At 38.8% G+C, this 11,634-nt stretch overlaps 1 non-coding gene and 1 pseudogene across 1 annotated transcript; one reads left to right on the top strand and one right to left on the bottom strand.

The window, feature by feature from the left end:
- Positions 1–3,866: 3,866 nt before the first annotated feature.
- Positions 3,867–4,360, top strand: LOC132495804 (proline-rich protein 3-like; annotated as a pseudogene).
- Positions 4,361–5,374: 1,014 nt separating this feature from the next.
- On the bottom strand, positions 5,375–5,481 carry LOC132496617 (U6 spliceosomal RNA). The gene has a single exon (XR_009533506.1). It is a non-coding gene; the product is annotated as a U6 spliceosomal RNA (small nuclear RNA).
- Positions 5,482–11,634: the final 6,153 nt, after the last annotated feature.

The following is an 11,634-nucleotide window of genomic DNA, read 5'->3' on the forward strand; positions in this document are numbered from 1 at the left end:
TATCCTTTTTATTAGAAAAACATATAAAATCTGAAAGTATTTTATATACTCAAGTATAATCTTACGAGTGAAATGTAAGGCTATGGAGAAGGAGGATATATATTTTCTATGTTTTTTTTCATTGCTGTAGTTGTGCTGGACTTAAGTCTTTAGCATGGACAAATAAAATGATATAGTTTTTTGCTTTTGCCATGTTATATAGTTTGTCAGGTTTAAGCAAATATTGTCAGGTAATTTAACCAGATTATTGGTATACCAAGAAAATATTTTTAGAAATCAGCCTAGAGAAAACCGGAAACTATACCCTAGAGCTAAGCCAATTGGTTGGTTTGTAGACATCTCTTTGTAGAATTGGTGTATTTGTTTGAATTTGAATTTGAAGTAGAGTATTTAATGTCTAGGAAATAATGAAAAACTATTTTTGCATGTAAACCCTAAATGTGGTGCTATTCTTATAAAGAAAATGTCTAAGAAGAATGAGCTCAATATATTTAAAAATTTTATAAGCAAACCCACTGTTTTTTAATAGTTAAAAATGCTGCATCAGGGACTTCCCTGGTGGTCCAGTGGTTAAGACTTTACCTTACAATGCAGGGGCTGTGAGTTTGATTCCTGGTCAGGGAGCTAAGATCCCACATGCCTCATGGCCAAAAAACCAAAACATAAAACAGAAGCAATATTGTAACAATTCCAATAATGACTTTAAAAATGGCCCACATTAAAAAAAAATCTTTAGAATACTGCATCAGTGACACAAATGAGCTACTAAATAAAGTGCAATTTTTTAACAACAAACCCGATTTAATAAAATAAGTCTCAATTAAGCAGGAGGTTAAAGGTTAAAATATTTAACTAAGGTGATTCTACTGATGGATGAGGTAGACAAACTGGGATTTAAGACTAGTTCCATCAGACTCATGGCAAATTATTTGATCTCATAGTAAGGCTGTGGGAACTCTTACAGCCTTAATTTACTTACCTGCAAATTGTAGCTACCAGGAGGAATTGATAGATACCGGTATAGTGTTTGCTTCATGGTAGGTACTCAGTGATTTTTAGGTATGATAATGATGATGATGCTTAGTATCAATATTATAATATCTAATAACACTACATCTGTACCAAATTCTTTTGTCCATTTAACTTTAATAGACTACTCTTTCCATTTTGAAATGTTATCTTTTTAATGGTCTTATAAAATCTTCACTGATTTTTTTGTTCAACTTGTAACCTTTTTTTTTTTGCTTTTTCTGCCTATTTGCCACACGTTTTTCATGACGTGTGGACTCCCTATGATACTAGATGAATATCCAGTTACTACCTTTTTCATTAGGCCTTGGGCAACTCTGGCTGCAAATACTTATAAATTTATGTTACAATTTCACTTCCTACATCTTCTTACTTTTATTTTTCACTTCGGTGCCCTATATTTCAGTACAGTATAGTTTTAATGTGCGGTCTCTTTATTGTTCCTTGGTGAAAACTGAATTTTATTAAGCCCAGGCTCTAATTCTCATCAAGTTATCCTATAACTATGAGTTATATGCATGAGTCTATGAATATAAAAGAGAAAGTTCATTCTAATCTAAAGCATACAGATTGATCTTATTATCAACAATGACGTAATAGAGACTTATTATTCTTCAATTTGCCTAGTGTCTTGCACTGGGCCATCATCAATATAAACCAAGTTCAAGGCATAATGCTTGCTTTCAAGAAGTTGGAATAACTAGTTCAATTCTTTCACCCCACTATTCCCTATCAGATTTACAGTGTTACTTATTTTAAAACACTACTGACATCACCATCAACAAAAATACTAGAATTTATTTTTGTAAAAAAATGTGGGAAAACAATTTAAAAAACAAAAACAGAATTTAATTTAAAAATTTAGTCAATATGATGTGTTTATTACGTTCAGAGGGCTGATCCCCTATAAAGTTGCCATAAGTCTCTTTCGTCATCTGATTTTAAGGCAGTGATTTCTAGTAAATATTAGTGTGTATAGGAGTCCGAGCCCCCTTCTCCCACCCATCCTCTGCCATCTCAAGGAAGGTGATACTGTCATGTTCTGTTAGAAAACTGAGAAGAAGGTCTCTGTTGTTTTTGCACCATTAATTTATAATAATATAGAAGAGTATCTTTATTTCTCAATCTGTGTGCCTCTCCACCTTCTGTGTAAGTGCTATTGTATTAAAAATTGAGGCATATGGAGGAGGCTGTAGTAAATCAGTAGAGTTAATGTTTTCTGTGCCTCTTAAAATCATGTAATTATGATTCAAATCCTTCACAGCTCATGTATAGTAAAGATAGGTTCTGCACATCTATATTGGCATTTAAACAAATAAAAGTTTATGACTCTGCAGGTTGGAAAGAAATTTCAACCAGTTAATGTAGACCTTGTGGGAAAAATCCATTTTAAACACAATTATTGCCGGAAAACAGGATTTACACTTAAACCATTTTTTCTATTGCCTTAAGATAGTATGCAAAACATTTGAAAGGAGTGATGCTTTTAGTTTGACTATTTCATTATTATTATTGTCCTTAGTTTGCGGGACAGCACTGAAGATAAGGGGCCTTTGTAAAGTACAGTAAAAGTCGAGTCCTTCACTACATACTACATACAAGGATACTACATAAACAAAATTTATCAAAATCCTAAGATTGTGTGATTATTGGAGGAAAGGAATGGCAGTGATGGTAAAAGATGAAGGGGAAAACATAAGCAAATAAATTCAAATATGAGTAAAATTTTATAATGAAGATGGCATATCCTAAACTAAGGAATAAAATTTATTTAACTTCATGCTCCTGAAATTTAAATGAATAAGTAAGTATATATATGTGTGTGTATATATATGTAAGTATATATATGTATATATATATATGTACATATGACATATATACCAGTATATAGGGGTCAAACCACCTTCACCATTGTGGGCAACCTCAAACATCATCACATAGGCATCTGATATACCAGGCTTTCCCCAAAACAGATTAGGGATACATGCATGCCATCAAATTGAAATGTAGGCATTTTTGCTTACTCAATGTGTTTATCTCATCGGTAGTTTACATAATTTTTCTAAAATGCTATTCAATTTAAAATGGAGTTTCAACTGCCAAAACCTGTCAATGAGGTATTTTAAACATTTGATGATATTCATAGTATTTGGTTTCAAAAATTAAAAACAAAACACCTACTTTGGTGATTTAACAGAGGTTCATAATTTAGTGTGTCTACTTTTACCTATTATGTTGTTATATTTCCAGTGCAAAATTGATGTTTGAAATTTCAAGGTTGATGTCTTCAGGAATAGGTTATCCCTCAAACAATGAACATGATTTTTGAGAATGACCAAAGTAAAAGAAAAATGCCATAAATCCAGGAGTGTGTTCACAAAGGGAAGAAGTGCCTTCTCTATCTGAGTACTGGGCATTCACAGCAAGCCATGCACTGCAGGAGACTTTTGTTTGTTTTGAAATTTTACAGAAACTTTGGGAGGCTGGAAAGGTGGAGACAGGGAAGGTATATCTGCTTTGATGCTGAGCCTGGAGTATATAGAATTTGGTTTTACCTTTTCTGTGGTTACAGTGATGTTTTTCCTAAAGATAATTGTTTCCTCTCAGGGAGGGGCTTATGCCCACACTTAGAACGAATTAATGTGAGAATGCTTTCAGCAGCCATCACCTTGGAGAACTTCAAAGAGTGTAGGTCAGGTCTGAAATCAGCTGTCTGGTAGAAGTTAGAAAAAGAAATACATAACTTTCCCTGAGAATTTCCAGAAACGCTTGGATAGGACAACCTGCTTTCAAAAGAAAGAATGGGAAATCGCACTGCAGCCATTGCCATAACCATGATGCTGAAAGGAAAGAAGCAGAATCAGCAGGGGCAGCCACGGCCACTGCAGCCCCCATCTCCAGAGGGGAAGAGACCCCAGACAGGATGGGGGGCTCACTGCTCTTCCCAGAGACCCTCTAGGACCAAGGGGACCCATGATTGCACCAGTGGGGAGTCTCCTGTTTCCTCCTTGGGGTAGAGGCCCAATTCAAGGAGGCTTAGGTCCCTGGTCTGGCCCATATGATCATGGTTGGTGGGGGAGTCAGTGCTGAGCCTCCTTTTCCTGGACCAGGCCAAGGGGGTCCCTCCAGGGGAGGCCTTCACAAAGAACAGACACACCCTTGAACACTCAAAACTGGCCCCTTAACAAGAGTGCCTGCTGGCCCAAGGATGGACCCCAGGTTATGGAAGACAGATCACACTACCCTCTCTGCCAACACTGCCAAAAAGGGCTATTGTTGATATGAAGACCTCTGTGCCTTCTGCCACCCAGGCATCAGTGGACCTCTGTGAGACTGTGCCTTCCCACCCAGCCTGGAAGGGGCCCTCTATGGCCAACAGCCATTTATTTCCCTGTGCCTTGTGATGGCTACTGTGCGGCTATTCCACCCCCGACCTCAGTCACTGACACCTGCCCCCAGAGTTGTGTTTCATCACTGGTGCACTTTCTTCTGATCCAGCCTCCAGAGCCTTGCCTTCAGGACCCCATCTTTGCTCCCTTCAGCTGCTTCCTGGATCTTCTCTCTCACCAGAGGCACTTCCTGAAAGGCCACTCTCCCTGCTCTTGGATTCCGTAGTTTCTGCCTCAGTAGCACGATCCCCACCGCCGTGGTCTGTGATCGCTATGTTTTGTGAGACTCTGCATCCTCTCATAGCTTTTCTCAGCGTCTTTGGCATTTTGTGCCTTCCCAACACTAGAGTAAGTTTTTCTGTCAAAATGAGTGAGACTTGGGCTTCCCTGGTGGCGCAGTGGTTGAGAGTCCGCCTGCCGATGCAGGGGACATGGGTTCGTTCCCCTGTCTGGGAGGATCTCACATGCCACGGAGCGGCTGGGCCCGTAAGCCATGGCCGCTGAGCCTGCACGTCCAGGAGCCTGTGCTCCACAACGGGAGAGGCCACAATAGTGAGAGGCCTGCGTACCGCAAAGAAAAAAAAAAATGAGTGAGGCTCTTGGTTCCTTCTAGACTTTCCCCACCTCCCGACATGGGAGAATTGTGAAACTTTCCACAACTTTCCCTGGTCCTCCTCATCCTTCTCCTGGAGTCAGTTATTGTGGGTAGGACACAGCCGCTGAGATGTTTTGTAAAGCCTCTGAGGGGCCTTCTGTAGTTCCTTTTCAGTCCATTTTAGTTAGACTATGTCACTGTGAGGCCATCAGCCCTTTTGTGTGAATTTTGTGCCTCTCCACCTGGCTGCCTTTGGTGGAACCTGGATAGTACTGTCGCCCTCTTCCCACTCTCTGCCTCTGCATCCCTGGCGTTGGTTGTTTTCTGTGAAAACACCAGTGAACAGGTCCAGTTTTTTTTCAAAAATATGGAACCCTTCACGAATTTGCGTGTCATCCTTGCGCAGGGGCCATGCTAATCTTCTCTGTATCGTTCCAATTTTAGTATATGTGCTGCCGAAGCGAGCACCAGGTCCAGTTTTGAACTGACCCTGAGGAAATAGGTCAGGAGCTGTGTGGGGAAGAGGGAGGGATGAGAACCACTGGAGAACTAAGAATAATCTTTTTTTCATTTTAACATTTTTTATATTGGTAGTAAATGCAGTGGAAACAAAAAAAAAAGAGAGAAAGAAAGAAAGGAAAAGAGGAAGGTAAGAAGGAAGAAAGAAACGAGAGAGGAAAAAGACAAAAGATAACCCCAAACCTTACTTCCTGTGGTAAGGTATAACCAGGAAGCTTTATTTTAAACCCTGAAGAACTGTGGCACAGTTAAAACTGCAGGAACATCTAAAGCTGAATCATATAGCAACTGACTCTGCATTTGAGGGAACCTAGGTATCTAAAGGCCAAAATGTATATTCCAGGTTTCTATTTAATTGGAAAAAAATATATCTGAAATTTTTAACAAGCAATAATAATTACCCTGCTGCACATCTACCACATGCTTGACATGACTTTAAATGTTTACAGCTTTTATGTATGAGGTGGGAATTGTTATTACCACCATTTTTACAAAAAGAAGACTCAACAGTGAAATTAAATAACTTCTCAAAGTTCTCACTGACAGGAATTTTTGAGGACTGTTAGAAATTGCTTCAAATTGAGTTGTCTAACTCTAGACCTTGTGCTCTCTATTGCTATGATATTATTCTGGAATTATGTCCCTTTTAACTTCACAGACCTACTTTGTCAGCTTCTACTGGGAAATCTCATTATAGGAGGTACACACACATGTGGAAACTCTACATCTCTACTCCTCAGTGACCTGACAACTCCGAATTTGGTAAAATTCAAGTGTAATTACTTGTGGCTTTTTATCTCCAAGTGATACTTCTTCCAAAAGCTGATGTGTTGAAAACAACATTACAGACCAAAGTTCTCCAAATATACTTGAATATAATGTCATGAAAATCATTCTAGCAGTATAGCGTTTATCCCTCTTTAAATCATTATAGCATTTAAGTTTGACTGTTATCTATTTGTTTTTTGTTTGTTTGTTTTTAGAAGATGTTGGGGGTAGGAGTTTATTAATCAATTAATTTATTTTTGCTGTGTTGGGTCTTCGTTTCTGTGCGAGGGCTTTCTCTAGTTGTGGCAAGCGGGGGCCGCTCTTCATCGCGGTGCGAGGGCCTCTCACTATCGCGGCCTCTCTTGTTGCGGAGCACAGGCTCCAGATGCGCAGGCTCAGTAGTTGTGGCTCACGGGCCTAGCTGCTCCGCGGCATGTGGGATCCTCCCAAACCAGGGCTCGAACCCGTGTCCCCTGCACTAGCAGGCAGACTCTCAACCACTGCACCACCAGGGAAGCCCTATCTATTTGTTTTTAATAGAGTATCCTGAAGAGTACATATTCAAAAAATAATAATTGCTGAATGACTGGATTTGGAAATTTTTCACCTGTGAAAGCTGAATTCTAGCTTCAGACACAGCTTTAGCTACCCTTAAAATAGACTAATGATATGCAAACGTTAGAGAATATTTTCAGAATGATTTTTTTCATTCTGAATTTTGTCTCTAACAGTGGAGACAAGGTATATATTATGGAAGAGCTGGTAGTAACCCTAAGGGTCACCAGAAGAGACTAGATTTGTATCTACAAAATGTACATGTTTCTCCAGACATAAGATTAAAGTCCCTTCAGTCTGATTTGCGTCTCCTCTTTCTTTTCAATACATTAATTTCTTTCCTCTGAGACCACATGACTCCTTATAGTCAAAATGCCAGGTTTATTTGCTTTCTGTTTATTTATCTTCTTTGAGGGAAATAGAAAGAAGATGAACAATCAGCTTATAAATATTTGAGTAAACTGAATTTCACTCTTTGAAATTTTGTTGTGCAACTAGGAACAAAGTGTTATATTTGTTATAATGGTGATGAGGAAAAAAAAGTGATGAGCTGATAATTTAGAAATATTAAACAACATTGCTTTATAAAATAGTCTCATTTACCTAAAAATTAATGGAGAGGCTGCAGAAAAAATAATGGTGACTTAGGAGAACCCAGCTTCCCCATTCCCCGACAAAGATCAAGGATTGGATAGCTGGCCACAAATAAAAAAACAGCTCTGGGAGACCACTAGAGTCTACTTAGGAAGTTTTAGCAGCACAGTGGAAAAAACTGAAATAATCACACAGAGGAGAAGGAAGACAACTTTATTTTGCTTGCATCATCCTATCCCCAAGCCAGCACTCTTCAGTGCCAAGGAGTTTACCAGGTACAAAGAGTTTCTCTAAGGAAGAGCAGAGTGAGCAACCACCTTTTCCAGCCTCTTGGGGACACTGCATGAAGATCTCGCTTAGGTTTCATCCCAGCCAGTCTGACAAAGCTGAGATGTATAGAGCTGGCTAGGAACAAGTAAGAAAAACACAGATTAGCAGACATGCAGCAGGAGTGACTGTTCATAGATACCTGGATTAAAGACTTAAACATAAGACCTGAACCTGTAAAGCTCCTAGGACAAAACATAGGGGAAAATCTTCTTTACATTAATCTTTGTAGTGATTCCTGGATGTAAAAAGTACAAGCAACAAAATCAAAAATAAACAAGTGAGACTACACCAAACTAAAAGCGCAGTAAAAGAAACAATCAGAAAAAAGTAAAGGCAACCTATGGAATGGGAGAAAATATTCGCAAATCATATATCTGATAAAGGGTCACTATCCAAAATATATGAAGAACTCATATAACTCAATAGCAGAAAAAAAAAAAGCCTGATAAAAAACAGGCAGGCAACTCAGTAGACATTTTTCCAAAGGAGACACACAAATGGCCAACAAGTACATGATAAAAGCCTCTACATCACCAATCATCAGGAAAATGCAAACCAAAACCACAATTAAATATCAGCTCACACCTGTTAGCATGGCTATTATCAAAAAGACAAAAAATAGCAGGTATTGTTGAAGGTGTGGAGAAAAGGGAACTCTTGAGCACTCTTGGTGAGAATGTAAATTGGTATAGCTGCTGTAGAAAACAGTGTGGAGGTTCCTCAAAAAATTAAAAATAGAACTCCCATGTGATCCAGCACTCCCACTTCTGGCTATATATCCAAAAGAAATGAAAACAAGATTTTGAAAAGATATCTGTGCCCCCATGTCCATTAGAGTATTACTCAACCTATTCAAAAACCTAAATGTCTATCAACACATTTCACATATATATGAAAAACAGAATATTATTCAGTGAGAAGTTCTGCCTTTTGTGACAACTCTGATGAGCCTTGAGGGCATTATACTAAATGAGATAAGTCAGACAGATAAAGACATATACCGTAAGATGTTACTTATATATGAAATCTAACAGAGAGTGGAAAAGTGGTTACCAGGAGCTACGAGGTGGTGCAAATGGGGAGATATTAGTCAAAGGATACAAACTTTCAGTTATAAAATTAACAAATTCTGGGGTTCTAATGTACAGCATGATTATAGCTAATAATACTGTATTATATACTTAAAAGTTGCTAAGAGAGTAGATCTTAATTGTTGTCACCACAAAAAAGAAATGGTAATTATGTGAGAGGTTGGAGGGCTTACAAGTTAATGTTATGGTGGTAATCCTTTTGCAGTATATAAACGTATCAAATCGACACACTGTACACCTTGAACTTTTACAAAGTTATATGTCAGTTATATCTCAGTAAATCTGGGAAAATAGAAATAAATAAACAAAGGAAGGAAGAAAGGAAGGAAGGCAGCAGGCAGGCTTTAGGGAGTATTTTGGAATCATTAATCAATTCCTTATGCCATCACGTTGTTTTCTTGGAAATATAAGAATGACTAAGCAATATACTGACTTTTTATAGATATAAAAGTAAGAATACATTACCTTGTTACTTTATTGTGAGGTCCAGTTTATTATTAGAAACATAAATAACTACAATTCACAATGGAACCTGCACTTAAACATGAAACAGGCTCTCACGTGATACTGTTAGTTGATTATGAACTGGTCAGCTTCCTTGAAGTGTGAGAGGTCTCAGTTGGAACATAATCCCGGTTTTTGTCACAGTGTTTTAATCCAGATATTTCAATGATGTAGGTGGTTTCATTGAAACCTCATCAAGATGACTGCTAAAAATCTTATATTTGCTCTTTATACTAAAATTCAACTCCACAGAAAATTACAATATTCCCCTGCTCTACTTGTAAGCAGTAAGACTTAGAAACTAACTAGAGTCAATATCATCCAATATAGGATTACAATTTAAGGTAGTATTTTAAGAGAGTGTCATATCTCAGTTTTTGAGGAAGAAGTCACATGTGGAAATATTTACAGAGAAATATGTGAGAGCTGTTTTTAGTCTGGAATGGAAGGGTTCAGTGTCAGTCACCTTTACCTTCGATGCACCACTGCCGAAGCTGGGAACTAGTTTTCCTAGAATGTATGGTGTTAGGTTAGGATTTGTTAATGAGAAGAGATTAGTTGAAACTTAGAAGCCATTACTCTTGGGAGCCAAGACATCACAGCTAAGGCGCCCTCCAACAAACTCCCTCTTTGTGATAGTGGCAAACAAATGTAGCAGCTTCTTCGCCATCTGCATAAGCGCTTCAGTTCTCTACCTGCTCTAGTTTGAAGTCATTAGTAACAATTTCTCGAATTCTTTGACTACAGTCCTCCAGACTTTTCTGTCCAACATGTACTTCTACATTTGTTTAAGCTCACATTCCTTTTTTTTCCCCCCAGGTGTCCTGCATTTTATTAGCTGTGTGATTTTCAGCAGACTCTTAACTGCTCTGGTTCTAGTTCCTCAGCTATAATACAGCATGCCTGTCAAAAATTAAAGTTTAAATGAAAAAATATCTATTGTGCATTGTAAACTAGAAGTCATTTTACAAGCGTAACCAATTATTATCACATCAAGTCCAAATCTCTCTACCATTTTTCAAAGCCCTCTAAAACTTGACCTCATGCTCTTCATCCAGCGTTCTTTTTTAAATTATTTTTTAATGTTTTAACATCTTTATTGGAGTATAATTGCTTTACAATGTTGTGTTAGTTTCTGCTGTATAACAGAGTGAATCAGCTCTACATATACATATATCCCCATATCCCCTCCCTCTTGCGTCTCCCTCCCACCCTCCCTATCCCACCCCCCTAGGTGGTCACACAGCGCCGAGCTGATCTCCCTGTGTGATGCAGCTGCTTCCCACTATTAAGCTCATATTCCTTCATTAAACTCTTCCCTGAAAAACTGTAGTGTCTCTATCTCCTTGAGTACACCAAGGTTAATAAAATTTTTGGCACCAGAAGTACTTCACTGGGGACACACTTAAGGATGGGAATCGACATTCATTCTCTGATCTAACTAGATTTCAAGGTATTGATGATCTCATTGCCAGTGGTAATTAGGATGCAGTGAAGGGCTGTATTTAAAAATATACATTTGCGATACCATAAGGTCTTTGAGTTCCAGGGTTTAAGGATGTAGGAATGCTGGAGTGGAATTTTTTTTTTTTTTTTTTTTTGCTGTACGCGGGCCTCTCACTGCTGCGGCCTCTCCCGTTGTGGAGCACAGGCTCTGGACGCACAGGCTCCGCGGCCATGGCTCGCGGGCCCAGCCGCTCCGCGGCATGTGGGATCCTCCGGGGTCGGGGCACGAACCCGTGTCCCCTGCACCGGCAGGCGGACTCTCAACCGCTGCGCCACCAGGGAAGCCCTGGAGTGGAATTTTTGTATGTGAACTGTTTTCTCACCCCTAACTAGGTCACCTGTGAGGATCCAGTGAACAATCCCTTCAGCACAGCTTTGAGGGATATATTATGAGTATATATCTTTTCCCTAGAGCTGTCGTAACAAATTACCACAAACATGGTGGCTTAAAACAACAGAAATATATTCTTTCACAGTTTTGGAGGCTAAAAACCTAAAATTAATCTGTCAGCATGGCCCTGCTCTCTCTGAAGCCTGTAGGAAAGAATCCTTCCTCGCTTCTAGTTTCTGATGGTTACTGTCAGTTCTTGGCATTCCTGGTTTCTTTGGCAGCTGAACTTCAATCTGTCTTCACATTGCCTTCTTCCCTGTTTCCTCTGTGTCTCTGTATTTCTAAATCTTTTCTCTTTAAAAAAGACTATCAGTCATTAGATTCAGGGCTCACTCTAATCCAGTATGACTTCATCTTAACTTG

The sequence above is a fragment of the Mesoplodon densirostris genome, chromosome 9 (assembly GCF_025265405.1).
Source record: "Mesoplodon densirostris isolate mMesDen1 chromosome 9, mMesDen1 primary haplotype, whole genome shotgun sequence".
In the NCBI taxonomy this organism is placed as follows: domain Eukaryota; kingdom Metazoa; phylum Chordata; class Mammalia; order Artiodactyla; family Ziphiidae; genus Mesoplodon; species Mesoplodon densirostris.